At 40.3% G+C, this 26,206-nt stretch overlaps 1 protein-coding gene across 1 annotated transcript in view; it reads right to left on the bottom strand.

The window, feature by feature from the left end:
* Nucleotides 1–25,387, bottom strand: part of NAV3 (neuron navigator 3) — a 966,035-nt gene extending 940,648 nt beyond the window's left edge. Inside the window, exon 1 of the mRNA XM_089307477.1 lies at nt 25,165–25,387. The gene's annotated coding sequence lies outside the window, so the exon portion shown is untranslated. The remainder of the gene's footprint in view (nt 1–25,164) is intronic.
* Between the last annotated feature and the right edge of the window lie 819 nt (nt 25,388–26,206).

Genomic DNA, 26,206 nt, shown 5'->3' with positions numbered 1-26,206 from the left:
AAGTAATCATACACTCAGTTTTTTAAATTCCATTTCTGGCACTTGTCAATCCCTTCATCTTCACTTCCTACTACTGAAGTCTTATGTTCGTTTGAGGGAGTCATGTTTTCTTCCTTATACTTGTTTTTGAATTGCTGCATTTACTATCAGGTATTTGTGGTGATACTTGTTGGTTTATTTTTTTTCCCATGTAATGGCTTTTATCTTTGGTCTATTCCTCTGTGGCTTAGTGGAGTGTCTGCTCTTTTAGTGAATACCCAGAGGCATGAGCAAGATGTGGTCAGGGAGCTCTATTCAGTGCAGGAGAGTGTGTAAGGTGACATCCAAGTTGAGTATGGTAATTTTTTTTTATTCAGAGGTGAGGTGTGTTCTGCTTTGCTGGCGTAGTCTCACCCTCACCTCCTCTCCCCCAAAGAAACCAATGCTAGCCCCAGTGGGTACAATATTCACCTACACTGCCACAAGAACCACACTAAGGATCTGTGCAGTCCTCCATGTGAGGACAGATTCCACAGTAATTACCTTTACAAGGGAATTAGGGAGCCTCAGAGCCTGTGGAGCTGCCCATGGTGACTGCCCAAAGTCCCAGCCACAACCTGAGCCCTCCCACATGGCCACATTTTTTCTACAGTCCCTCCACACAAGACTCCCACTTTCATGAGCCTTCCACTTCGTATTTCAATAGTTATAGACAGATAACATCTTCCAACCATTCATTCTCAGTTAATTGTTCTTGAAATAGTCCACCTTACTATATGAACCAGAAAGGAAGGTACTATCAACAAAGCGGCAGCTGAATCCAAACGATCAAACCTGGACAAGAACGTAATTACCCCAGGGCTATTTTGTAACTCAGAGCAGAAAAAAAGTCTAGTATTTTTTAAAAGAAATAGCAAAAGGCTTGTCTACCTGCTTCACGTCAAATCTAGGACCATAAGCCTCCAAATGTGATGGCATTCAGCTGATTTCCAGTGAGGTATCAGCCAGCAAGGAAACAAAGCACCAACATTTGAAGTATCATAAAAGATGGTCTTTCCTCCCTCCTGTTCCTGCTCATGTTCAGTGTAGATTGAATACTACAATCTTTTAGCACATGATTGCCAGTACATCAGTGATATTGAAGGGAGGGCTTGGGGTGCAGGCGAGTTCATTCTATTCCCCCCTTGAAAGTCTTGATTTCCTACTGCCAGGATATTTCATGTGTAGAAGAAAAATGGCTTTTTTAAGATTTATTTGGCAGTCAGAGTTACAGAGACAGAAAAGGAGAGACAGATCATCCATCCCTAGTTCACTCCTCAACTGGCTGCAATGCCCAGGGCTGGGCCAGTCCAAAGCCAGGTGCTTCATCTGGGTCTCCCATGTGTGTGGCAGATGCCCAAACACTTCTATTCATCTTCTGTTGATTTTCCCTGATCACTATCAGGGAGTTGGATCAGAAGTACCAGTTCCTGGCCTGGCTTTTGCACCCATATGGGATGACAGCAAGGTTGGCAGTGGCTTTACCAGCTATACCACAACACTGGCCCCCAAGAGATGGCTTTTATTGAAGGAACTGTATAGACATAGTGGTTTGGCTGTTGTTAGGAGCAACACTCCCAATTTATGAAAAGATGGATGGGACATCTTCAATAAAGAGACAGGGAAGGGAATGCAGCAGAGAAAACTCCCCTTTGGAAGTGGGTTAAAAGCCTGGGACATGGTGTATGCGGGCCTTCTCTTCTTCTTTGCCCTGGCCTCTTATCAGGAGGTGGCTGGCTGTAGCCCTGTGCCTCCAGGGTGCATGGCCTTCAGGCCACCCGCCCTAGGCTTCCTGGCCTAGATGCTCCTCCATGTGGCTGGTTTCTGGTGCTCAGTATGAACCCAGATTTACCTCTCTCTCTTAAATAAAGCTCTCACTCTCCTATGCATCTTTCTCACTAAATAAAAGCTTAAAATCCACCATGCTGCCTCATTTATCTGTGCCAGTATTTAGAAATCTTCTCTAAATATTAGGCAAGAACCCTCTCGGACTTATTAATAATGGAGATATGGTAATATCATATGGTACCCCAAATTCCAGTAGCATATGTGGCATCCCAGATGGAACTTCTGGGGAACTTTAAGGGGCCAAATTTTTGTATAGATTTTAGGGGGTCATTCCCGATATCACAGAGAAAAATACCAGAGAGTACAATAATTCCAAAACTCAATGAGAAATGCCTGTTGTAGAAACATACACGGATTCCAAATGTTTCTGAACCAAAATAGATTTACCTTTTAAATCTATTTTCCGAGAATGTAAATACTTTCATAGGGTCCCTATTTCTAGAGTTTGAATTCTCATTTGTTTTAGGATAATTTAAGTAATAAACACAAAAATGATGAAGCCAAGTACAGAATCCACAACCATTTTTAGTAAGAAATATGAGATTTCAGGGTAATTTCCAATGTTTTCCGTAACAGACCTCATGAGCCCTGGGACAAGTATTTACAATTTTCTTCCATTTGTGGTATTGCAAGTTGGCAAGTGTTGTTATAGGTGTTCCCAGCCAATTCCTTGTGGCCGACACTGGTGACCTGCCATGGTAGTTACTATCACTGCTTCTCAGTATATAACCTCATCTTGTGCCTCCCTGTAAACAGCACTGCTGTTTCCTCCAACCCTTAGCCCGATTTGGACTATTCCTATCTAAACTGGGCTTCTTGCTGCCAAGTGCATAGAGATTCGTGAAATTCACTCAAATTGAGATATTGTGCTGTCCTGTAACTGCTGATCTAGCCATGTCATACCTCTGTGCAGTCCTAAGGCCCTCACATCCACAGGCCTGCCTCGAAAATGCAGATGCAGAGAGAAAAGAATAAGTATATGCCAAACGCCTTATCAGTACAGTTCCAATATTGTATGCCCCTGGTTCCTGGCAATATGCTAAGTTGTTGACATGAGAAAATCTTGTCAGCTTCTGCTATCTTCTCAGAGCTCAGATGAAACCCCATTGGTGGCAGAGGAGAACCCAAATAGAAGCAGGCTACAAGCAAGGGCAAAGAGATGGGAAAAGCTGTGTTTTATCTTCCAGCAGTCCCTCGATTGGAATAGTATGTTATTTTCTCAGCTCTCGCAGCTTTCGAAGCATTTATTGTACGTGCTCAGTGTAACAGATGCCTAACAGAGATTTGATTTCCTATTGTAACTGAGACTGCACGCTAAGTAGGAAGATGAATAGATTGTTTCACCTTGGCAACTGCACCTTCTTTGAATTTCTAGTTCAAATCCAAAGATCTGGAAGAAAGACACCTGCAGTCCTGTCTCTGCTCCAACACTAACTTGCTTGTTCCTACCTCTTTGCCTCCCTGTGCCCCAGGAAATGAACATACACAGGGGAGCATCATAACATTCATGGAAAACTGGAAACTAAAGATAAAATTTTTAAAAATGTGGAAAACTTTGATTAAGTTATACAAATTTCATATATACAAATTTAGGAACAGAGTAACATTCACCCTCCTAACCCTCCCCCCCCCCATCTTGAATCCCCACTCTTGATTTTTACAATGATCTATTTTCAGTATACTTAATGATCAAGTAAAAGAGAAAACAAAAAAAAAAGAAACTGTTCCTCAATGAAGGAGACAAGGGCTATAAACAATCATCAATTCTCAAAATGTCTAATTTACTTCAATATGTTACATCTATTTCACTAAGTATAATGGTTTCCAGTTGCCACCATCTTGTTGCAAAAGGCAGGATCTCTTATTTTTTTCTAAACAGCTGAGTAGTACTTCATAATGTATATATACCATAATTTTTTTATCTAGTCAATAGTTGATGGAAATCTGGGTTGATTCCATAAGCTTTTTGAGGATCCCACCACTCTGTGCACTGCTAATTTTGTTGCCTTTCAAGATTTATCTTCTACAAAGGTCTAAAGCCATATACTAAGTATATGTCTTTTATAAAGGACCATAGAAATACTGAACACTGAGAGGACCAGGAAACTGTCCCTATGACAAAATGATGTCACCGATTTTATCTAAGAAGATACTGTTTTTGGACTTCTCTGAGCCTCAAGACAACCAGAAGAAGGAAAGAACAAGCACAGAAAGAGAAATATGGAGATTAATTTAGTAGGAAGGACAAAGGGAAGTAAGGCCAAGCTAATTTTCTTTCCTAGATACGTTCAAGTGTCCCCATATTGTCCCTAAAGTAATGAGAAACTATTTTAAAAATTAAAACCAGCAGACATGTACTTCACACAGATAGGACTTCCTGCTGAAGTTCAGAATCAAACCTACAACTTTGACCCTGTGAACATGGTTTCCTCCATGGATTATTTTGTTGAGGAGAAAAATAAAAGTACAGGGATGTGCATTTGTACAATTACTCCTCCCCCGTCATTTGTTTGGCAGGAAAACCTGATATACTTTATGTAATTAGCTGATTAAAAGTGGTATTCGGTTGAATCCTAGCTATGCAAAAGGATCTTGAGCTGATTGAAGGACGTATTCAAACCCTATGATTGACAACGTTTGTGTTTGAGATAATATATCTTTACTCAAAGAGAGGATAAACATCCCTATTTACACAATTGAAACATCTATAATAATTTATTCACTCCAGAGGTAAGTTTTAGTAATTCATTTTAAGAATGAAAGGACGTATGATGCTTTAAGTAATATACTCCTGAGAAAAATGAGCAAATTATCCACCAGGATCACTTATTTTTCTTTAGTTTTTGTTAATTTGAAAAGCAGAAAGAGAAACATAAGGACCTTCCATTCACTGGTTCACTCCAAATGCTCACAAATGCGTGGCTGGGCCGAGCTGAAGCTGGGAGCCCAGAATTCAATCTAAGTCTCCCACATGGGTGGCAGAGACACAGCACTTGAGCTGTCACTACTGCCTCTCAGGGTAGGAGAGCAGATATTAGCAAAAAGTTGGGGTCAGAGGCAGAGTCAGGACTCAAATTTAGGCACTCTGATATGGGATGCAGCCATCTCACTTGACATTATAACCACTGTACCCAATGTCCACCCCACAACATGATCCCTTATGTTGAGAATGGAAACAAGTTATCATAGTTAATCTACGTATGACACATTAGAGATACATCATGTTAAACATCATTCATCATCACTATCTACTTTGTAGAAGCCTATTTCAACGATCAGGCATGCTAACCCCAAAACACTAATAGGAATGCCTAAGGATAGATCCTTCCATTCACGCCTCCCCAATAAAACTAGACCATGTTCTCTCTCCTTTCACCTGTTGTTACTGATTTCAAATACAGATAGTGTGGCCTATGCTGTAGGGATAACTGAAGTTCTATCCAGGTTTTAGCTTACCTAGAAATAACAATTAAAGAATCCCTGTCCCATTGCTTAAAGCAACTATATGTCTTCTTACTCATAAATTTCAGCTAAATAGTATAGAAATTCATGAATGTGGGTTCTAATTCTATTTTGTCAATAATCACTTTTATTAATGTAAATACACCACTGAACTGTACTCTAAACCTCAGTATAATTACTTATAAATTAGGGAGAAATAAATGTACTACATATCTTCCAAATCTGAAAGATTTTAGTGATAGAAAAAGACTTCTGAAAATATCTGAAGAACTAACTAAATGTAACAAATACCAAATACGTAATTTCTTAATATTAAATTGCCACAGGAACAGTAAAATTTCCTCTCATAATTGTACTAGATATTTTCTATAAACGAATTTGTAGCAAAAGTAAACGACTTATTGCTTCTCCTGTACTTTAAATGCTATTTTTTAGACCGTTTTTAACTAGAGTACAAAATAGAATTTTAGCACTTGCATTCAACAGGCCTTAGGGACTGTTCTATTACCTCCCTAGATGATCTGACCCTGGTCATAGACTATTTTAATTTACCCCCCATTGTCATGGCTGACTCTCATGGCAACTCAGTTGGCCCTTGGTCAAATCAATCAGGCCGTTATGCAGAAAACACCACTGTGAATGAATTTGGTTTAAAAGTCAGATGAACTTGAGAAAAGTCAATTGTATAGAATAGCACACAATTATCCTTTCTTGTACATAAAGCCAGTCAACAAGAAGCAACCTGTTAGAAGGTTTCCATGTGGCTTATTTGAGGTTTCTGAAATCTCCATCTCTAATATACAGCACCAGTCTGTGTTTCTACCACAAACAGAAACTGGCAAATTCTTTGATTCTCCTCTATGTTATCTTCTCCCAGTCCAACCAAACTTTAATACCTGCGCAAAATACAGACATTACACAACTTGGCTACACAGCAAGAATCAACAGCCATGTAACCATGATTCTGACCATAAGGCCATTTGCCCACACAGTATTCCTATCATGGCCAAATAAAGATATAAGCATAATCTGGAAACTGAAATATAAATGGGATTATTTATTTGCTGAACCTTACAGAAGACAAAATGTAATGTAGGACTATCCCCATCACAATTAAAACTCGGGCAATTTAGGCTCCACTGCCTGGATGCTTACTTAAAATCTGTTCTAAGTCAACTCACACACACAAAATAAAAAAGCATCTCAGTATCAGGCATACCACACAAATTCTATTGCACTCAAAGCAAGGAAGACAAATAATGAAATTACTTTCCCCGGATACAAGGTCATCCTTCTAACTCATGGGATTCATTTAATCTGTAGGTCCAACTCAATGTCTGCTACTCTGCAAATAAATCCACACAGGCTTCAACCAAGGGCCCTAACAGGGGGATGCAGAATGCAGATGAGAAAACTAACCACAACATGGCCACAGGTAAAACTGTTCCTTTTGGGTAAGCAACACAAAGAAGTATTTTTCCAATTTAAATATCTTTCAGAGGGCAATAAACTGCCTTCTCAAAAAATTAGACTTACTCTAAGCAAAAAAAATGAAACTAATAACAGGTGCTAGAGGTTAATTTTCAAGGGCTTGGATATATAATTTACCACCCACATCTTTTTCATTAACAGCACCAATTCATCATTAAAAGCTTCTCAACTGCTCCTTCCTTTGGTACTATGATTCACATGACTGGAGAATAACAATTATTCATCATTCAATCTTCAAGTAACTGTTTAGCAAAAAAGGCCAAGGTCTAACTTGTGCTTTGTGTTACAAATGAGAGATTATATGGCAGTCACGAACATTTAAAAGTCCTGCTGTTTTGATTTATCTGATAAAATAGCATGTTTAACTGGGAAGTCAGTGTAATAAAATCAATCTTCCACCAAAAAAAAAAAAAATCACCATAGTCATTACCTTAAAAGTTTGCTGAACTAATAGGAAGATGTACAAAACATTTTTTAAAATTGCTAAGAAAACACAATTATTAAGAAATCCTGGGTTTGGCCAGTTAAGCTGCATACTGTAGCAATGGCATCCCATATGGGTATCAGTTCAAGTCCTGGCTGCTCCACTTCCAATTCAACTCCCTGCTAACTCACCTGGGAAGGCAGCAAAAAAACAGCCCAAAGTGCTTGGCCCCTGCCACCCATATGGAGGACCCAGAAGAAGCTCCTGACTTCTGGATCTAGCTTGGCCTAGCCCCAGCTGTTGTGGCCATTTGGAAAGAGAACAAGCAGATGGAAGATCTCTGTCTCTCCTCCTTTCTCAGCAACTTTGCCTTTCAAAACACACACACACACACACACACACACACAATGAAATAGCAGTCTATCTTTTCATAAATTATTTTCCATTCACAGACTATCATATGATATACTTTGGTATACAAGGGATGTCATCTTGTTAGAATGTACATGGCACTCTTTAAGACAAAAAAAAAAAAACTTTGTATTCATTCCCTAATATTTTTACCAGTGGAAGCACTAAATATCTGCCTCAATCTTTTCTGAAATTTTTAAATTAAATGGATACTATCTAAGTACAGTATGTTTTATGATTATCCACAATTTAGTGATAATTACTCTGCTTTTAGAAGCCAGCAAAAGTCACAGCAAACCTTTATACCATTTGGGTGCTCCACATTCTGGCACCATGCTCTGGACTAATTAAGCCATGGTAGTAAAATTCTTTCAATATCAAACGTTCTCAGGTTTTTTTTGTTTTTTTTGTTTGTTTGTTTTTGTTTTTGTTTGTTTTTGAGATTGCCTTGTGATGAGTCTACCTTTGCTGAGATCAGTACACAGTAATACTAAATGTGGGGTATGGTCTTAATAACTTTACCCAGGCACTGGCATTTAGTCTAGCAGTTAAGACACCTGTGGGTAGGGTATGATGGTTAATCCTCTACCAGGCATGTTTGTATCCTATATCAGAGAGCTGGGTTAGTCATGGCTCTGCTTCCAATTGTAGCTTCCTGCCAACATGCACCTTGGGAGGTGGGAAGTTTTGATTCAAGTACTTGGGGGTCTGTGATACATCCAGTCTTATGGCTTTGGCTTGGTTTAGTGCTGGTTGCTGCGGGCATTTGTAGACTAAACCAACAGAAGGAATATCTCTTTCTCTCTCCCTTTCTCCCTCTCTTACAAATAAACCATATGTGAATATAATGTGTGCTTATATATATATATATATAATTTTTTACAAAAAAAAAGCAAAATATGCTGGGTAAAATACCCACATCCCATATCAGAGTACCTGGATTTGATTCCTGGCTCTTGACTTTAGCTTCCTGCAACTACAGATCTTGGGATGGACTCAAGTATTTGGGTTCCTGCAACCCATTGAGGGGAACTGAGTTTCCAGCTCCAGATCCAGCCAGGGCTTAGCCCAGCCCCAGTCATTCTGAGCATTTATAGAGTGAAACACTGTCTCTTCACCTCCCAAATAGTTTAAAACATAATAACCTCAGGCATACTTGGTTAATCCCAGTCAGGGTCCCACATGCTGTTTGCCATACTCGCAATTCACTTCCCATTTTCTAATTTCCCTTTCTCAGACAAGTAAACAAGACAACTTCAGATCTCAAGAAATATTTAAAATTCAGCACATGGCTTTTTGGCCATTAAAAGAACACCCAATGAAACTGATTTTTAAGTAACCTTCCAGCTCCCACATTACCAATGTCATGTTGGTCACCTAATCACTATTCTTAAAAATTAAAATTCCCAGGAAATATACACAATTACTGCATACATAATGCATTACGAGGTTCATTAGCAGTATAAGCCCATCTAATTCTCACATCAACTCTAAGATGGCCTTTATCATTTCCATTTTGCAGATGAAGAAACTAAGATACAGACAAGTTAATGTGACCACTAACTCTAAGAAGTGTTATGCTTTGAAGATTCAGCTCTTAGCTGACACAAAGGTATTGCTTCTGCATTGAACAATTTTATATTAAAATGTTATAATACTGACATCTGCACTCAAAGGGTATTATGTACACTGTAACCTTGTTTCATAACCAAGAATTACTTCAACCTCCAGAATTGCATATGAACTCTTCTATATAGAAGTCACATTTCATGAGCTACCTATGCTTCCAGCTTCATCATGCTGTACTTGTCCCATGCCTTCATTCCTGCCCTGTGGGAACTGTTCATCCCAACACTCTATGTTCTCTTAATTATTTGTGAATTGCAGAGTAAGATCCTGAAACACTCTTCTTCATTGGGCCCATCTGGCTGGTTCCCATTCATCTCTCCTGACTCAGTTTAAACACCTCTCTGGGCATTCTTCCGTGATGCACAGTCCCCAGGCAGAATTGTCACACCCACCCCTGGTTTTCCATGTACCTTCATTCCTTTACTACAACTACAGAAGTTTCAAACTAAAGTACTGTGAAGTTTTTTTTTTAAATCTAGTTTTTCAGTCTCTTGCCAGCAGTTAAGCTCCTGGAGAGCAACTATTTTGTATTTCATCATTGTCTCTTTGAAACTGAACAGAATACACATACTTTAAGAAAAAAAAAATGAATGCATAAGTGGCACTAGTGTAATCCAGGAAAGTATTTTTGAAAATAAGAATTTTAGGATTTTGTATTTGTCAAGAATGAACTATGAAGATCCTATTTCTAATGAGTAATTTCAATGTCTTAAAATTAGATTTATAGATAGGGCCAGAGCTGTGGCTCAGTAGGTTAATCCTCTGCCTGCAGCACCAGCATCCCATATGGGTGCCAGTGCTAGTCCTTCTAGTCCCAGCTGCTCCTCTTCCAATCCAGCTCTCTGCTGTGGTCTGGGAAAACAGAAGATGGCCCAAGTGCTTGGGCCCCTGCACCCACACAGGAGATTTGGAAGAAGCTCCTGGCTCCTGGCTTCGGATCAGTACAGTTACAGCCACTGTGGTCATCTGAGGAGTGAACCAGCAGATGGAAGACCTTTCTTTCCATCTCTCGTCTCATTATCTATAATTCTACCTCTCAAATAAAATCTTTTTAAAAAATTAGATTCATAGGAACACTCAGCAACATGAAGAGACAGAATGGGAGGACATATTTGCAAACACAAAACCAATAAAGGGTTGACATCTAGAATATATAAAGAGCTCAAGAAATTCAACAAAACAATCCAGCGAAGAAATGGGCAAAGCACTTAAATAGGCATTTTTTAAGAGGAAATTCAAATGACCAACAGACACTTGAGAAAATGCTCAGGATCACTAGCCATTAGAGAAAAGCAAATGAAAACCACAATGAGGTTTCACCTAACTCCAGTTAGAATGGCTCCCATTAAAAAAATCCACAAAGGACAGATGCTGGTGAGGACATAGGGAAAAAGGTACCCTGATCCACTGCTGGTAGGAATGTAAACTGGTGCAAGTACTATGGAAGACAGTATGGAGATACCTCAGAAATCTGAATATATACATACCATATGATCCAGCCATCCAACTCCTAGGAATTAACCCAAACCAAAAGAAATCAGTGTATCAAAGAGTTATCTGTACCCCCATGTTCACACCAGCAGAAATATGGAATTGATATAGAAGTCCACCTACTGTTGACTGGATAAAGAAATTATTGTATATATAGAGTACTACTCAGCTATAAAAAAAAAAATCTCTTTTGCAACAAGATGGTCACAATTGAAAACCATTATACTTACTGAAATAAGCCAGTCCCAAAAAGAAAGAGATCATGTTTTCCCATATCAGAAGTAACTAATAGAATACCTGAAATGTAATGTATTGGAGTGCAATAGACATTTTTCAGAATAGATGATTGTTTATAGCCCTTGTCTCTTCCATTGAGGAATAGTATTTTGTTTTATTTTGTTTTCTTTCTCTTCATAGTATTTGTTGAACTCCTTTACTTAGAGTAAGGTAAACTATAAGATCATTAATTGTACTGAAAGCAGATCATTGTAATAACTATGAATTGGAATCAGAGAGAGAGAGAGGAAGGGTTGGAGTGTGGGCAGGAGGGAGGGGGGGTTCTACTATATTCCTAAATCTTTATATATGAAATATATGAAACTTGTATAACTTAAATACATTTTTAAAAAAATTAACAGAACAACTCAATATAGCAGTCTCATTGACCAGAAATTTAGGACAGGTCCAAAGCAAAGAGCCTGACACTTGGACATTCCCAATAGCTCAATATGGTTAGAATGTCTGGTGATGATGTCTGGACCCAAGATACAAAGGAGTGAATCTTAGGGGCCCGCATGCCATGGAACAGATAGAATTTGGCTTTAGTATTTCACTACCCCATTTCCTGGTTGGAATATCCTTTTATCTCTTCAGTGAGCATTCTGTGTTTTCTCTACAAGGAAAAAGACTTCCTTTCCTTTAACTGTCCTCTCTACAGACATGCATCCTTGTCAAAAGCACATGCCACCCTTGTACCAGTCTTGCATTCCTAATAGAAAAGTCATTAAGGGCAAGGTCCCCATCCTATTTTCCTTTCTACTCATCCCAGCATCTAGCCCACAGCCCAACACACTACAGTGAAAAAAATGAGGCACTGTAGTGCCTTATACAGCAACCACACATATAAGCTTTATGTACTTTAAAAATTGATGAAACATGTGAGTTAGATATGTCTAAGATACACGTGGTCTCTGCAAAGACAACCCTAACAACAGGTGTTAAATTATTCTCAAAATAACGTATTCCATCCTTAACATCAAATTAGTCAACTCTAACCTTTATATACCAAAATGATCTTTTAATTTCACTTTGCATGAATTACTTTGAATTACCCTTGTATTTCAACTAAAAAAAATCAGTAGAGTCAATAAATAAGCAAAAAAATTCATAGTGAAATATTACAAGTCCAGGATAGATAATAGATGAGAAAAAAATTCTCTACCATTGTGCTAGATTTTTCACTTAGGTCAATGGTCTAGACAAATTATGTCAAACTTTGCATGAAGTAATTCTATTGATTACGTAGACACGAGATCTCAGACAGTGGCTTGTATATGAGCAGGTTGTCAAGCTGTATTTGGATCAAAATCATTTTTGTCAAAAGCTATGAAAATATTTCAAATATGCCATAATGAAAATGTTGGGGAGGGAAAAATACTGTTTGGGGGGTAGGAACAATACAGTATTAGGGCAAAGAGCAGAAAAATGTCTTTACTGAAGAAAAAAGTTTTGATTCACAGATTACAGACAGCCATTTACAACTTATCATTTTTTTCTGGAAAATAAAGTAAAACACTAACACAGGCACAGACACATAGTTGCTGACAGAGTGAGACTGATCCTCTGAGTGCTTATGCATCAAAATCAATAGTACAATTGATATTCCTGAAGATTCAGCTGCAGATCAAGGACGGTGCAAGGTGCATACTTGAAGTTAGCATTTTAATTTGAGTCAGAGTTAGTATCATCATAATGAAACAGTTCACTGAAAGCATAACCTTCAAACATGAATCAGACTACAATCATTGCATAATAATGGAATACACTACAACAGCACAGCATCACAAGAGAAATCCCTTCTGCATTTTTATTGTAAACTGCTACCCCACATGCTGAAATACGCTTTATATTTGTGGGATATTTTCTTGGCAAATTTCCAAAAGTCAACTTCCGCCTGAGTTTTGTCATGAAAAGGACTAAAACTTGGGATAATATTTCTCCTTGTAAAATCTTAATGTTATTAATTGGTTAACAATGAGGTGCACACATGAGGCCAGGCATATTCAGACTTCTTGTGTTGAGGCATTCAGTCCAGTTACTACCTGTCACATTCACAAACTCACCCTGCTGTGTTTGCTTCCTTTCAAGCCCCAACCATCCTCAAAGGAAGGAAGGAGGGACAGGAAGCAGCTGTTCCATAATAAACCTAAGCAGCAAGAACGATGTATATCCCAGTATATTTCAGAGTCTGGGTCTCTTTGTTTACAAATGTATGACCTTAGTCCGATTTTACAGTGAAACAAAGGTCATGGCCAACCTAATTGGTCAGAACCATCATGAAACTAGTTAATATAGATAAATGGAAATGAATCCAAAGAAATCAGCAGAGACTCAAAATATTGGGATAGTAACAACAACAGCAGCAAAACATCCTTCCAAGGAACTCTTCCTCCCATAAATAAAAATTAAGTAACACAAGATTACATTCAGTTAAAATATCAAAATGCCCAATTCCCTGACAGCTTCTCAATCCTTAAATGTGATTCATAATGTAAAACCTCAGAAAAACCAAAGACCTTTCAAAACTGACCCCAAATAAAAAGATTACAGTTTTAATCTCAGTATATTAGTTTTTTAGTGCTACTGTAATGAATTACCATGAACTTTCAGTTCAAAACACCACAGATTTATTATCTTATAGTTCTGGAGCTCACAGGTCTGATTGGTGCTCACTAGGATAAAAACCAAGTTGTCATCATAACTGCTTTCCTCTCTGGAGCTCCTAAAGACCACTTGCATACCTTAACCCATGGCTCCCTTATTTCATTTTCAAAGACAGTAAGGTAGCATCTCTGACTGTCTCCATTACTGCTGAGAAAGATCCTCTGCGTTCCAAAATCCAAGTGATCAGATTTGGTCCAGCCAGACAGCCCCCAACTCAAAGACCTTAAACCTTAACTGCAGTACAAAGTCCTTTTTTGTATTCATAGGTTCTTGGAATTTAGATACAGACACTGGGGGGGGGGGGGGCATTATTCTGTTAACCACACCCACTTTTTTCATTTTATTTTAAAAGGAGAGACAGAGATCGTCATCATCCATCCTCTGGTTCATTTCCCAAATGCCCACAACAGCCAGGGCTGGACCAGGCTGAAGCCAGGAACCTAGAACTCCATCATGGTCTCCCACATGGGTGGGCTGGGACCTAAGTACTTGAACCCTTAATCGGCTGTCACCAAAGGTGTGCATTAGCAGGAACCAGAATTGGAAGCAGAGTAGCCAGGTCTTGAACCAGGCACTCAGATATGGGATGATGGCATCCCAAGCAACAATATCATCACTGGACCACATACCTGCCCCATCACACTCACTTAACTGTGAATTTTTCATCCAGAAATAGTATATTTGACAAAGATGTGCTTCCCCAGTCCACGCCAAGACTGATGCATGATGTACTGCGTTTCAGGATACATGTGAATATATATATATATATATATTCATATATATATTCATATATATACATGCATCTTTTTAATATATGAAAACATCCAAATCTATAACAATAGTAACTACAGATTTTCAGATAAAAGATTATGACCTGTATCATGAGTTATCCCTTTCACTGATCCTTTGCATCCTCACCGTGACAACCTCTGCCCACCCTCTTCAAAGGAGAAGTGGCTCTTCTGACCAAAAGCATTGATTGGACCACAGTGGTCAGTGGACAAGGTCACTGCATTTTAAAAGCATAAAACCTAATTGCCTCCCTCTCTCCTTTCCTTCTATTTGGATATGGTTGCTAAGTTAAAACTAGATCCCTGGGTTAGTCACAGTTAAGCAAACAGGTAAGAAAGGGAAAAAACTGTCTTGTCTAAAAGAAGAGGGTATCAAAATAAACACTTAATTTATCTGATATATTTTATATATAGAATATATTATAGATATACAAAATATATAAATTATATTTATAAATATATTAGAGGCATAAAATATATCTATAATGTTACATACATATATTATGGCTTCAAGCCTAAGGTATCATGCTCTATATAACCTAAATAAACTTTGTCTAGAGTCTTGCATTAAGGGCAACTGGTACCATCTGAAGCTATTAATAAGCTGGTATTCTTATTACCATTTGGCTTCCCTTGCTGGCATACCTCAGTACCTTCTCTGGGAACCCCTAGATAGAGCTAACTGGCAAGGCAGACTCCGATGTTTCTGGTACCCTACCACACTACTATCAAAACTCTATCTCAATTCTTAAAATACATATTTAGCAAACATATCAGAAGTTGACTTAAAAGTGAATGAGGAGGGCTGGTGCCATGGCATAGCGGGTAGGGCCATTGCCTACAGTGATGGCATCCCATATAGGCACCAGTTCAAGTCCCGGCTGCTCCACTTCTGATCCAGCTCTCTGCTGTGGCCTGGGAAAGCAGTAGAAAATGGTCCAAGTCCTTGGGCCCCTGTACCCACAAGGGAGAGTCGGAAGAAGCTCCTGGCTCCTGGCTTCAGATCGGCACAGCTTCAGCTGCTGCGGCCAATTGGGGAGTGAACCAGTAGATGGAAGACCTCTCTCTCTCTCCCTCTCTGCCTCTCCTCCTCTCTGACTTTTAAGCAAATAAATAAATCTTTAAAAAAAAAAAAAAAAGTGAATGAGGACCTTTTCCATGTTATGCAGAAAAATAAATGTTAAAATTCCAAACTATGATACACATATGTGCTCTTGGGAAATACCTCAAACAGACATTAGCAGGCAAAGAAAGAAAAGGGCTATAGGTAACGGCCTGATTCCTAATGCAACTTCCTGCGACATTATTGAAAGTTCATCTGCTGTAGGCAGAAAAGCCTTTGTGGTTACTGAGGCTATGTGTAGGAGACCTTCAAAGGAGCATTAGCATTCATTAACAGTGTGGAACTCAGGATAATACTCAATTACGGTAACATAATCCAACCCAACACTGTGTTGAGTACAGGTTGGCCATAATAAATTGTCAAGTTTAGCTATAAACAATTAGAACTTGAAAAAACAAATCTAAAATTTCTTAATTTTTTTAAATTAAAAACTATATATATTCCAGCTTTCTCAAGAGCAAGGATCTTGTTTTATTCATTTCTATATCCCAGGTATCCTCAAAGTGTGAAAAGTAATTAATACTTAAACTTTGTTTTTATTTAAACATGTTTACTTCATGGAACAAATTAATGCAATGTCAAATGTGCAAGGCAGGAGAAAGCACACAAGATTAGACACATTATCCAACAAATAAACCAAAGCATGCTTATCAAAAGACATCTAAGAATACACTCCCGAGTTCTATATGCACATCAGCTATATATATCCATTTTACTGGAGACTAGTAGTTTAATTTCCAGATATTTCATAAGAACAGAAAAAATTGGGTCAGTGTTGTTTATTCTCAATTCTAAAGGTAGTTCTTATTGCACCCTGTGCTCAAACATAAAAATATCAAGAAGAACTACTGACTTCATTAACTTTATCCTGAGGCTTGTGATGCAACTAATTTGTGATGTCCTGAAAACTAATTTCTGAATGACTGCTTATTGGTTTTCTGGAGTCCTCCCAGGTGAAGCTTGTTCAAAGTGTAAATGTGTATGTCAAAGACCAAAAAAAAAAAAGGAAAAAAAAAAAAGGAAAATCGATTTCAATTCCCAGACAGCATGATATTGCTGCATGTCAGTGAATGCTACTGCTTTTTTATACCAAGATAACCTTGGATCTGAAAAAAATTCAAGAATGTTAATTTTATTAGTTACCCCACCTAACAAATTAAACAGAACACACAAAAACTCTATTCTCCAAACATAAAAAAAACTGGTGGGTCGTTTATAAAAACCAATATGCACACCAATCTAAAGGCTCAGAAAACTATTTCCCAAGGTTCCTTAAGTTATATATGCTAAAGATGCTGTCATATTTTACATCTTATGGCATGGTATTGATTTAGATACAATTAAACACATTGATGAAGGAAAAAGTGAGGTTATCATCTTCATATGGTTCTTTAACCCATACCATTTTATCTACCAAAATTTTGCAGTTGTACAGAACCTGTTCCAATCTGCATTGACACTACTTTTAGGTTTCATTAGCCTTAGAATATAACAATGAGAAAAAAACATGGACACACACATTCCAGAACCATGCTTGTGTAGTCCAGCCACACATACACACACACGTAGCAAGAGTATAAATTCATGAAGAATGGCTACAATAGGCAACACATTCCAATACTTGCATCATATTTGGCTCTTTAATCTTACATAGTTCAGGTAGCAAAAGAAATCTTCAACTGTAATAAATGATCAAGTGAGAAATGCCACTGGGATGTCCTAGAAGTCAACCATAATACCATCCCCAAGTTTATCCAAAAGTATTAGCTGAAATACACCCCAGTCTTCAACCCCTGACCCCTAATGAGCTTTCAATTTTCTCAAACAGTTCAATTTTTAACAGACACAAGGCCAAACGCAAAGGCCAGGACTGAGTTTCAGAAGAGTGGCTGAGGAATGAAATATTGTTTGAATATTTTGTCTTCTGTCCTCATTATTTTTAAGATCCACAGAAGATTCACCTTCTCTGGGGTTTAAAAGAATAAAAGACAAAGATGCTAGTTATTCACTGTTGTAAATGTAGATTTAAATAGCATTCTATCAACTAGAACTCTATTAACTGGTACTTTGACATATCTATTAAACAGTGATAACTAGTATTTATAATTACAACCCTGGGGCAGTTTGAGATTTTTTTATTAGTTATCTACTGCTGCTGCTGCATTAACAAATTACTCCAAAACTGAGCAACTTTGAACATTTGATAACTTACAGTTTCTGTGAATTAGGATTCCAGGGGAGGCTTAATTTGGTAGTTCTAGACAGCCCAAGGGCCCTCAGGAAGATACAATGTGTTACCCAGGAATGCAGGCATCTGTGGATGTGGCCAGAGCTATAGGCCCACCCCGGTGGTGGCTCCCCAATACAGCTGATAAGCAGGTGTTGGCTGCTGGAAGAAGGCCACACTCTCTTGCCATGTGATTCCCAATGGCTTGCTCAAGTGTTCTCACACTGTGGATGCTGGAGCTCCCCCAGAGAAAGTCATCCGACAGGAAGGCAGTGTCTTCTACGACTATCTCAGAGGTCATACACCATCGTCCCTTCCATCATACCCTGTTGATCACATGGAATACACCATGCTTGTGTGGGAAGGATAGGGGTTGAGGTGGGCAACTCCACAAAGGCTAGGATCACCCCAGACCAGCTCAGAAGCCAGCAGTTACAATCTTGAAAGAAATTCCAACAGATTGAAAAAACATGAATTCAACACTTTTAGAATTGTTTATCGATGTCCAGTTTCTTTAAAATAATGTTAAAAGATTTATTTAAAAGTCAGAGTTACACAGAGAGAGGAGAGGCAGAGAGAGAGAGAGAGAGGTCTTCCATCCGCTGGTTCACTCCCCAATTGGCTGCAAGAGCCAGAGCTGTGCCGACCCGAAGCCAGGAGCCAGGAGCTTCTTCCAGGTCTCCCACGTGGGTACAGGGGTCCAAGGACTTGGGCCATCTTCTACTGCTTTCTCAGGCCATAGCAGAGAGTTGGATGGGAAGTGGAGCAGCCGGGTCTTGAATTGTGCCCATATGGGATGCCAGCGCTTCAGGCCAAGGCATTAACCCGCTGTGCCACAGCGCTGACCCCCAAAATTATTCTTATATATGATAATATGGTATTAATCAGGCTACTGGAGGACATTTTATAAGCTCTTTGATTCAGCAATATTTATTAAGTGCCTTCCTCAAGCTAATTCCATGTTGCTTAAGCTTTACTTCCTATATTTGCTCAGCTCCAAAGCATTCTTCATGCATCAGTTTATCTTTTTCTTTTACTGACTTGCCATTGAATGCTTAGTGTTACTAGTTAATTATATAATGTTGGTGGCATTGACAGTACAATATTACTTCAAAAATAATAGTAAATTAGAATTTGCATGGTCAGAAAAAAATCATAATCGCTAAGGGAGAAGGGTTCTAAAGAAGTTACCTGGGGGCAGGTGTTTAGCCTGATGGTTAAGACACTTGTTAGGATGGGTACCAGCTTCATTTCCAATTCTACCTCCCTATAAATTAAGATCCTGGAAGGCAGCAGTAATGGAACACATAAATAGGTTCCTGCCACCCACATAGGGGACATGGATTGCACCCTTCTTTGTGTCCAGGACCAGGAAAACCCAGGCAGCCTCACAGCTGCAGGCATTTGGGGAATGAACTGTCAGATGAGAGTAATCACTATTACTCGCTCTCTCTGCCTTTTAATTTTTTATGTATTTACCAAATTTGTTGATGCCCAATGATCCACTAAAATCCATTACATCATTCCTCCTACTTTTATATTTATTTTCCATAATAAAAATCTTTTAAAAAGGTATTCTAACCCACTCATTTTTCAGATGAAAACATTCTCTGCTTATAAAGCAAATTACTTGTGCAATGCACACCTGAATACTGGAACTCAAAGTGGAAAGTAAATGATGTGAGGTATCACATGTTTAACCAAAAGCAATCTTCTCATTCAATGGTAATTCAAGTCAATTTGTGTGTTCACACGTGTAAACACACACACACACACACACACACAATTACTCAGCTATTTCCTTTAGCCAAAAACTTACTTACAAGATTACAGTAAGGGTTTAATAAGCAATTACAGCTTGTAAGTAACCTGCACATTAGCTAGAAACTTTGTCACTTTTTAAAAAGATTACTACCATAGCCAATCCTGATGCACAATTTCAAATTCTGAATGAAAAGAAAAAAAACACACATCCATGACTAACCTTCATACTGAAGGTCAAAAAGGTTAAGAAAGCTTTTCTGGAAAGTAGCAGAATGAAGTTATCCTCTCACCTCTAAAAATGTGTTATCTCTCAAGCACAGATTGAGGATTTGGGCAAAAGCTGAGGAGGGGAAGAGTGGCATGGTTCCCATGTAGCAAGTATTATGTTAACATTAAGACTTGAAAGAAGTAAGTAACTATACCTTTCACTAAAAATAGTAGAAAAGCACTAACAATAGCAATTAATACGTTATGAATATTTGCTACACACTAGGAGCTTTCGTCAATATTCTTTCATTTATTTGTCACCAGAAGTCTTCTCAACAACCATTTACAGACAGGTATACTGAGACTGAGATTAAGAAACCAACCCAAAATTGAGACCAGAATCAAGTTCCCAGCTTCTGGCTGTAGCTTCTGGCTGGGATGTGCATTTGGTGAGTGAACTAAAAGATGGGCAATCGCTGTCTCACCAGGTCTCTCAAATAAACATCCTTAAAATTCTAAATTTATCTAAAGATCATACTAGAGGAAAGAGCTAGAATTTCAACTCAAGAATTTTTTTTAATTGCTGGCCAACACTGTCTTAGAATGGATCAGTCCAATCAGGATTGAACTCAAGGAAACACGGAATTAAAATTTTTCCTGCCAACCAGTTCTGAAATCCAAGCATCACATGCATTATCCATGAACTTGTTGAACCTATATGCACAGATTAAGGTTTTTCAAAACAAATCAAAAGAAACCTACTATCCATTTTCTATGAACTTTTTAAAGTACTCTCATATACATGAAGCAAGATGAAATATAACAAGTTTATTTCCAGCCTCCCTGGCTATCTATACCTGAATTGTTAACACTTCTTGTTGTAACACTGTCTTTCCTTTCTATTATCAAACATTTGGTTCTCTGTCACAAGAATACTTCCAGACTTTCAAATTTCTACATCCCCATTATTAACACGTAATTAAAATGATTACACTCTTATGAAAATGATATTGCATAGATTATCAAGGAATATCATACATTGTACAATCTCTGGAACATGCATCTTTTAAACCCTTACAAGGATGGACTGTATTGCCTCTCAACATTGTAACATTATTCAAAAAATAAGAAAATAGGAACCATAAAGATTTAAAGACCTCAAGTTACATAACTAACTTGAACGATGCATTAAATTTAGTATCTGCTACTGCAATGCTTGTCTTGAGACTTCATCTGGGACAGAGAATGATGATGACCTATGGAACATCAGCACCAGAGGCTCATACCAGATATTATTGTTGACAGTCAGACTTGGGAAGAAAACTGAAATCTAAGCAGAAAGATAGCTCTAGGGATTTCTTCCTATCCTGAGGTCCACTTAACCTCACAGAAAATTACTTTTCCTTACAATATGGGGTATGGGAAGGAGATTTTCAAATGGTTAACAAAGCTGGAGGAAATTTATCCCTCACTTACATTCATGTAACAGGATGATACCTGCTGGGATTATTCAGTTCTACATATTACATTATGTGATTATTCACTGAACATCTATTGTCTACATTAATGGAACAGAAAAAGCAATATATTCAACTTCTCCCAAACAGCAGGAAAAATACAGCATCGTTATCTATCCATCAACGGTCCAAGGAAGCATCTCCATTCCATATTCAAAAGTCTTTTCTGTTGCCTGTGTGTATCTTTCGCATCTACCCTGCTACATATGTACACCTGTGTATATATATATTACTGTCAATACATACAATATTTGAGAATTTAAAAACAGCAAAGAGAATTGTGTACATTTTTCTCCTGCAGAAAACAAAACTAAGTGACATCTGTGAATAAAAAAGCCATTGCAACAACAACTCTGAGACAGTGGAAAGTAGGAACACAACCTTGGCCTCCCAGCTCTCAATTCTATTCATACCCCACGACTCCCAACACTTTAGAAGCTGACACAATGTCCTGTTTGAGTTAATGATATCCTCACCCTGCTAATCTCAGATACACATGGAGTCAAACACCCATACATACCTAAGTTATTTTTTTTTCTGTTAAAAAAGTAACATTCAACTTAAGTGTTTCCTGAGAATTTTTTAGCATCTCCCTCTGAAGTAAGTGAGGAATGAAGAGGCACAGCAAAATACAGCCTGAGAGTGTCCCAACTAAAGTCAAAGTTAACACTCACATTTTCTTAAAGTGGCCAGCACTCCAATTCTTCCGGTACCAAAATGTTCAGAGTGTGGATTTGTATCTACCTTTCAACTTGTACCTAGGCCAACCACTTCCTGTTGTCCTGAGCTGTAGGAGTCACTTGGAGCTCTCCAGACAACTCGAGACATAGTAATGCCAAAACTAACAAAACACATCCTTGGTGGCAATTCGTAGTGTTCAGCAATTCAGGCTACTGAAATATCAGATCAAAAACATTTGATGAGGGCCAGCCTTGTGGTGCAGCGGGGTAAGCCATCCCAGGCAGGCTTCCCATAAGCACCAGTTCAAATCCCTCCAGCTTTACTTCTGATCTAGCTCCTTGCTAACATGTCTGGGAAAGCAGTGCAAGAAGGCCCAAGCGCTTGGGCCCCTGCACCCATGTAGGAGACCTAGATGGAGCTCCAGGCTCCTGGTTCTGGACTTGTCCAGCCCTTTTTGGAAGTGAATCAGAGGACTGAAGGTCTTAATATCTCTTTCTTGTTCTTGTTCTCCTAGCCCCTACCCAGCTATAACTCTGCCTTTCAAATAATTAATTTGATAAGCCCTCTGAAATAGAATAGGGGCTAAGGTAAGCAAATTTGAGGAAATTTTTTGTTCCCGATCATAAAACAGCTCATCATAGACAACCTTTCATTAAATGATGCATATAACATAGACACCATCACAAAGGGGGAGGAGTTCACAATCAATGTACTATAAATAATAATTTATGGTTTGTCACTAAGGTAGCTTTTAGCCTCAAATCATGTAACTATCAGAACAGGCTACGTTAGATCCTTCACGTACACACACATAAAAAGGAGAGGTCACAGGGAAATATTAAGTGGCCAGAAGGCATGCCTCTTCTTCAAACAAGAACAGGAAAAAATCCACACTTTATTGCATCCACCATTAACTGCACATTCAACTTCCACTCAGCCTGTCAGGACCATCTTGTAAATTTATCAGCAGAAACCACCCACCCAGGAAACATCACAACTCTTAAGTCAGGTCAAAACAATACTGCAGACCACTACTGCTATCCCTGTCCAATAGCAAGAAGATGTTGGAAGAAAAACGTGCTTTGTGAATTCCCTTGGCAAGGGAATTTTAAGTATTTTGAAAACAGTCATTCGAGCTGGATAAATGACCTCTGATATGAAGAGTATTAGGTGTAGAATTAAGAAGACGAAATACATTTAAAACATACAATGAGCTATAAACAAAGCCAACAGTGTGGAGCAGCACAGCAATATTTTTCTCCAGGCTTGGATCTGCTTCCCAATCTATCAGCAGTTTCTCTTCTTCTGTGCTCCAGGATTCTTTGCCCACATTAAACAGTGAATTTAAAGACAAACGTTCAAACAAAGGAAAGGAGGCGAAGGGAGCTCTCTTAAACCAAGACCTTTCCTCTCTATAAACTATGTCCACCACTGAAACAGTGGAGGAAAAATGACGATTAGTACCTCTTTCACACAAGAAATATTCTGACCCCAGGAATACTTGAAAGCATCACTACATATATTTTCTTAGAAATTAAAAAAAAATGCACACAAATCCTATTTCTGGTTCAACAGCAGTCACCTTTTTTCCCCTCTTTGTTTTCTCACAATACAGACATCTTACATTTCAAAGATAAAATAAAACCATAGTGAGGAAGCGCTTCAACCTCATCAAGGCAGAATGGGTCCTGAACTACAGCGGATCATTGTTTAAACAGTAAGTATGAACTCATACCTACACATGCTCAGAACCAAAAAACCAAGAAGCCCGATTTTATTGTATTTTCATGCTTTTCAGCCCTGAAGTGTGAACCCGCTTATTTCAGACTACAGTTGCTCTGCCCTTTCAATTCCTTGGCAGGGTCTGTCTTGTCCCTCCGGTTCTCTTAGCACCTTGCACCAGAGGTTGCCACTTCCGCCAGCCTGAACTTCAGGAAGCTGCATTTGAACCTTAATTATGACCTGCTCATTCCGGGGAGTGGGCAGTGCAAAACTGAATGAAGCTGCAAGAGGAGATAATTAAGATAATAGAAGTTGCATGTTCCTCATGAACTGGAGGGAGGGAAAAAGTCTTCCAAGTTCCCTAAAATTCAACGTCAAAGAGGAAAAAGGGTATATCAATCCTTTTCAGAGGTAACTTTCTCTAGCATAAGCCCAAATTTCTTTCAAAGACACGTTTATTTACATCCATGGCTTATGTGATGCCAACCCTTTGCAGCCCTTACAATACATATCCTACTTGGGGGCTGCAGAACCCCCACTCGGACATTCAGACACCCAGCTCAGAATGCATTTCTGCAGAACCCCGGGAGATCAATAGACTCAGGAAACGAGTATGTTGATGGATGAGGACGGGTCTGAAAACGACCAGGTTGAAGCGGCCACGCTGCAGGTTTCACAGCTATTCCCACGGTGGCACAACGGAAGGGTGACGAACGGTTCCCCTTTCTTTTAAGGGGAAAAAAGGGAAATGAGCGGAGGGGGAGAGGGGAGGGAAGAATGGAGTGGGTGAGGAGGAAAGAAAGGAGGACCCGGGAAACAGAGAGAGACCCGAAGAGGGGCGGGGGAGTGGAAGGAGGCTGTGATGTATGGTCGCCCGGCAGCCACCCAGCCAAGCGCTCCATCACCCCCAAGCCTGCATCCTTCCCTCGCTGGTCCAGGGACGGGGGCTCTGGGTCCCGCCGCCCTCCCGTGACCCCGGTACAGGCGACACCGCCTGGATGCTCCAAGTGGCCCACGGCGGCTGAACCGTGGTTCAGCCACTCCCTGAACCGTGCTCGCCACCTCCGCCCCTGACTTGTCCCCGCACCCCCATCCCCAGTCTTCGCGGGGGGAAATAAGCCAAGAAGAGCACAGACATGGGGGGGGGGACCGGCATGAAGGGGATTATTTTACAAAAAATAAAAAGAGGAGGAGAGGGCAGGGGGAGGGGGAGAGGCGACCAGAAAATGTAAATAATAATAATAATGTGACAAGGGGTCCTGGGAGCAGAGGGGAGGGGGCCCGTGGCAAGCACCTGGGAGGAAGGCGCTGTGGCAGCTGCCTCCGGCTGCGTCGGGCCGGGTGGTTTTCCACAAAAGGAACTTTGGAAGGAGCGCAGAGGTTGGCAAGGGAGGAGAGGGAGACCGCAGCGTTACCTGGCCGAGGCGGTGCCGGCGGGCCGCGGAAATCCTCAGGTTTGCGATCCTGAGCCACTTGAGCGGGTTACTATGGAAATCGTCTTAAGGAGACGGGGAGAGCGAGAAAACAAGCCCAGCACATCCTCGTCGCCCCGAAGCAAACTGCTCGGGCCCCCCCACCGAGAGCGGGCGCGGGACCGGGCGCGGCGCCTCTCCCGGCCCGGCTCGCTCTTTCTTCCCCTGCTCGGCCGGGCCGCGCCTCCCCGCCCCGCGCCGCGCTGCCGCCGCCGCCGCCGAACAGCCCGCGGGCCGAGCCGAGCTCTCCGCGGCGCGCAGCCGGGAGCGAAAGCGCGAGCTCGCTCGCCGCCGCCAGCCGGCCTGGGCGGCGAGGGGCGCTGTTTCCCAGGCGCGCAGCTGGAATTTAAAGAGACAGACGCGTCGCCGGGTCTGGGCCCCTGGCTCTGGAGGGGAGCCCGCCGCACGCCCACCGTCTGGGCCCGAGCGCAGTGGCCAGAGCGGGCCCTGCGAGAAAAGTTTCCCGCGGGGACAGCGGGCGCAGCGCGGGAGGGCCAGCCTCGGGCTCGTCTCCCGCAGGCAGGAGGTAGCCTGCAAGGAGAGAGTACGAGGGATTTTTTTCCCCCTCCCTTGGAGACTAGGGGGGAAATGATTTGTATGCTCAACAAGTCATGCACCTATTTCCAGCAGCTCTCGTTTCCGTCCTTGTGCACCGACTTTTTTCATGGAAAGCACATAGACAAATGGAGGCTCACTCCTCGTTTTATGTCAGACAGAGATGCGTGGGCTTGCGGGAAGGTGGTGGCGGGAAGATAGAGCTGTTAAATATCTTGAAATAAGAAAAAAAAAATTCCCTTTCCTTCTCTCAGCTAAGGAAGCGACTCCTTTTCTCTTCCTTCCTGGCCCAGGAGAACACCCTTGAATGTGTACTCCAGCCTCTACTCCCGCGTGAGCCATCCAAAGGCTTAATATTTCCTCTACTGCTGAGACCAAGAGAGACAGAGCAGAAGGAAGAACCCAGCGTAGCCCTTTTGCATCCCCAGGT

Source organism: Oryctolagus cuniculus, chromosome 11, assembly GCF_051225735.1.
Source record: "Oryctolagus cuniculus isolate XC-2025 breed Fujian yellow rabbit chromosome 11, ASM5122573v1, whole genome shotgun sequence".
Classification (NCBI taxonomy): domain Eukaryota; kingdom Metazoa; phylum Chordata; class Mammalia; order Lagomorpha; family Leporidae; genus Oryctolagus; species Oryctolagus cuniculus.
This window is presented reverse-complemented; position numbering and strand designations above follow the sequence as displayed.